Source organism: Echinops telfairi, unplaced genomic scaffold (genome assembly GCF_000313985.2).
Source record: "Echinops telfairi isolate 266 unplaced genomic scaffold, ASM31398v2 ScPeMD7_34;HRSCAF=130, whole genome shotgun sequence".
NCBI classification, from domain to species: domain Eukaryota; kingdom Metazoa; phylum Chordata; class Mammalia; order Afrosoricida; family Tenrecidae; genus Echinops; species Echinops telfairi.
In genome coordinates this window covers 2,788,047-2,792,815 of record NW_022103931.1, presented here as the reverse complement: position 1 = coordinate 2,792,815, position 4,769 = coordinate 2,788,047, and the positions used below count along the sequence as shown (strand labels likewise).

Here is a 4,769-nt window from a genome sequence, read left to right as displayed (position 1 = left end):
TGACTCAATGGGTGTATGTATGGACTGTGATAAGAAATGTACGAGCCCTCGATAAAATGTTTTTTTTTTTAAAGAATAATGAGGGTAACAAATGTACAAATGTGCTTTATACAATTGATGTATGTATGGATTGTGATGAGTTGTATGAGCCCCCAATTAAAAAGAAATCCAAATTGTAACAGCCTCCTCCCTTACATAAAAATTGCTTTTAAACTTCGTCAGTGCAGATGTTCTAACGCTGGAGGCAAGCGAAGCCATTTAGATAAACAATGGAGCCAGCATAAGTCTGACAGCCCCTGGAAAAATATAGATATCAATGGTGGTCTGGTAATCCCCTGGAGAAATGTAGATTGTTTTCCTCTGAAGTCTGCTCCCATTATTTAGGGTCGTGTTCATTGCAAAACTTGTTAATTATCTCCCAGGCTTGTTGAAAAATCTGTTGATTATATTCCCAAAATCTGCCACATAGATTAAGGTGTATAACTTGTTTGATTTTCATCGAATCCTTGAAGCAGTTTGGTAGCAGCAAACCCCATGGTTTCCTTCTGTCTAGCACTTGCAAAAATAAACTTAGAATTTCTGGAATCAAACTGGTCTTTGGCTGAAATAATGAGAAGGATTTGCATACCTTGTTTCCTGGTAACAACTAGACTTTATCGAATCTTGTTTTAAAGAATCAGAATGGACTCCCTAATGCCTGTGTAACTGCTCAGATAAACCCTGCTTAATTTATTAGTGCTTTGATTATTTTTCTCCAGGTATCTTTTAAACTTATTTCCCCCCATCATTTTGTCGAGGGCTCTTACAGCTCTTATAACATTCATACATCAATTGTATCAAGCATATTTGTACATATATCGCTATCATTTCCAAGACATTTTCTGCTTGAGCCCTTGATATAAGCTCCTTTTTCCCCCTCCCAACTTCCTATATCCTTGATCAATTATATATTATTATTGTTATTTTGTATATTACACTGTTCTTTGTCTCCCTTTGTTCCCTTCCTGACCATACTTCTACCCTCATAATATCGCTACTCCCATTACTGCTCCTGAGGGGTTAATCTTTCCTGAATTCCCTGTGTTGAGAGCTCTTATCTGTACCAATCCTTTGATACCTGTTGCCTGATCCTGTCAACACCTCATGATCACAGAGGTTGGTGTGTTTCTTCCATGTGGGCTTATTTGCTTCCCTGATCGATGCCCACTTGTTTGACTTCAAGCCTTTAAGACCCCAGACGCTATAGCTTTTCATAGCTGGGAACCATCTGCTCTCTTCACCACAGTTGCTTATGCACCCATTTTGTATTCAGTGATCGTGTTGGGAAGGTGAGTACCAAAAAGTGCCAGGCTATCGGAACAAGTGTTCTTCTGTTAAGGGAGGCCTTGAGTAGAGGCCCAATGTCCATCTGCTATCTTAATACTTATCATAAATATATTTACATTAGCCTCTATCCCTTTTATTTTAAATTAATATATTTATATATATGTATATATATATATGCCCATAGCTATACTTCTATAAATAGTTTTTGCCTCTTATTTCTTTCCTCTATTTCCTTTCACCTTCCTCTGATCCCACTATCATGCTCCACTATCACCTTCCATTGGGCTCTCAGTATTTCCTCTCGGATACATTGCTCTTGATCAAGCCTGACCCAGCATTGTATGCCCTCCTCACCATCAATTTTTGATCTCTTGTTGTTCCCTTATCTCTGAGTTTGTTGGTTCCCCACTTCCCCCTTCCCACCTACTCCTCTCCCATAACTATTGTATCTTTAACTGTGGCTCATGAAATTGGTGATTTTTAAACCTACTTGATAAAGTTAAACAGGGAGAATGAAGTGATAAATGTAAAATAGCCCAGTAGAGATACCACTGATAAAGAAGTTCAGAAGCTTGCAATTGAGTTCCTTCTAATTTAGACTTATGTGCCCATGGATGGTAACTTGATCAAACTGGGTTTCAATTTATCCTAATAAAATATGATCTTGAGCTACAAATAATACAGCTCTAATTAAAGGTGTGCAACATACTTAAAGATCTATGATAAAAACAAAACACCAGTATGAAAAAAATGATGAGATATCTAAAATTATGTGTAATATATAATATTAAAATATATGTATTGGATACCTCCAAGAAAAACAGAAAAGAGCTCAGCTAAGCGACACTTTCATAGTGGGCATTTTCCCCATTAGCTGAGCATCTAGCAACTCACTCTGAGTTAGTGCACCCTGTGGCGTCACCTGGGAAGGTTCTCTCTGGTCACAGTGAATTTTTCTGTAAAAGCATTTTTACTCAAACATCGTGTTTTGTGATGGCTGGTTTAAGAAAATAACATATGGCCTGAAATTTTGTTTCCTGCTGGGGAGAAATTCCACAGAAACTTTTGTGATGTTGAACACAGCTTACAAGTATAGCGCTATGGGGAAAATTCAAGTGTTTTCTTGTTTCAAAAAGGTGAAATGCCGATTGATGACAAAACTCGTTCTGGGCGTCCGTCAATCAACTTTCCTAACAGACAAAAATATCGACTTATAGTGCATTTGGAGTTTGTTCCACTAGGTCAGACAGTTAATCAAACTTTCTCTTTAGAGGTTCTGAAAAGATTGTATAACAGTGTGGAACAAAAAAAGGCCTGATTTGTGGCAGATGGGGGCCTGGTTTTGCCACTACAACAATGCACCTGCTCATGCAGCTGTCTCAATGCATCTTTTTGGCAGAAAAATAGCATGCCCTTCTTGCACCCATGCACCTAACTCACCTGACCTTGCTCTGTGCAACTTCTTTTTGTTTTTGCAAATGAAGGGGGTCATGCAAAGACAGTAAATGGATGACTTAGAAGAGGTGAAGAAAAAAAACGAGGGAGGTGCTGCCAGCCATCCAAAAAGATAAGTTTGAAAATGTTTCCAAGAATGGAATCACAGGTTTGACAAATGGATTAAGTGTAATGGAGAGTACTTTGAAGGCAATAAAGTTGTTTTGTAAAACAATTTAAATGCATAGCTATTTTTTTAAAAAAAGGTTTTTGGGGTGTCCCCTCATATGAAAAAGATTAAAATCCCTAATCTTCAAAACCAAACTCACGGCCATCATGTCCATTCTGGCTCATAGTGACTCTATAGGGTAGAGTAAAACTGCCCCAGTGGGTTTACCAAGGTGTAAATCTTTATGGGACCTGTAAATCTTTATGCACTCAGAAAGCCTCATCTTTCTCTCATGGAGCAACTTTAGGCTTTGAACTTTTGACCTGTGGTTAGCAGCCCAATGTACAGTTCACTATACCACCAGAGATGTACAAACAGCACTGTTCAAATAAAGGGGAGAGAACCCAAAAGAAAAGCAGGGAAAGGTACTACAGGCAATTCGAAGAAATACAAAATTTTAATTTATAAACAAAAGAATGGTCAACTTCATTCCAGGGCTAGAAAATGCAAATTGCTGAAAGTAAATACAAGTCAATGATTTTCAAAGATTTTCAAAAGTGTTTTCCAACTGAACTTTCACCACAATGTATTTATAGGAAAAACTTGATTCTGCTTTACCAGGAAACGTTTTCTATTCTGTATTTAGTCCACCTGGTACTCTGCAATAAATACTCTGTATTTATTCCAAAAGTAATCAAGTGCTTATCTAACAAAGGTGGCAGTTCAAATCTCTCCAGAGAGTTGCCTCAGAAGACAGGCCTGGTCATATGCTTCTGCAAAACCACAGGCTTCAAAACCCAACAGAACAGTTCTGCGCTGCACTGGTGGGGTTACCATGAGTGAGAAGCAATTTTGAAGTAACTAATAGGATTTATTCTCCTTGGTATGCATATGCACATTTCCTTAACGAGATCAATTTTTAATTACAAAGTAGTATCTGGGACTTACTGCGGTATATATGATAAGGTATGGCATATGCACCGCACTATCTTTTAAACACAACCCTGCCTGCTGAAAGTGAGGAGGACCTGAAGCACTTGTTGATGAAGATCAAGGATTGCCGTCTTCAACATGGATCACAACTCAAATATTGAAGTTGTCAAGGATTTCACCTTGTTGTGCCGGGCCAGATCAACCACACCTCTATATCAATAATTAAAGCCTTGATTAAACAGCTGGATCGAGAGTAAGTTAGCGCCTCTCAATCCAGAACAAAGAAATGCCATGATTTTTATAGTTCAAAGGAGTGAGTGGGCTGGCCCAAGAGCAGGGATATTCTAATAGTTACATTCTTATCAGGCAGGGTAACAGGCTTCTGGGGAACAGCACAGCTGCAGGTACCAATTCAAGGTCTTACAAGATAGTGTACATTTCTTGATAATTGGTCAGGCAGAGTTTGCAGATGTCTCAGAAGAGTCAAGGTCTTATTTGGAGAGCCCGAAGAAGGTGGAGGAGAAGGGGGGCTAACTGCTGACAGGGGTTAAAGGCCGTTTTAAACAAAATGAGGTTTAAAACAAAATGGTGTTCCATGTGTTAAGCTAAGTTACTACAGTTTTGTTTGGATCCAAAACCAATGTCCACGGAAGCAGTAGTCAAGAGATCAAGCAACATATTGCACTGGGTAAACCTGCTGCACAAGGGAAAGCTGCTGCAAAAGACCTCTTTGAAGCATTACACAGCAAGAATATTAATTTGAGGACTAAGGTGCAACTGACCCAAGCTATGGCCTTGACAATCGCCTCATCTGCAGGTGAAAGTTGGACATTGAAATAAGGAAGAACAGGACTCACTGTCTCACTGCCTCACTCTCTCACAGCCTCACTCTCTCACTGTCTCACTC

At 39.0% G+C, this 4,769-nt stretch overlaps 1 protein-coding gene across 1 annotated transcript in view; it reads right to left on the bottom strand.

The window, feature by feature from the left end:
• Positions 1-4,769, bottom strand: part of PHKA1 (phosphorylase kinase regulatory subunit alpha 1) — a 245,264-nt gene that overhangs the window by 224,625 nt on the left and 15,870 nt on the right. The gene's annotated exons all lie outside the window — the stretch shown is intronic.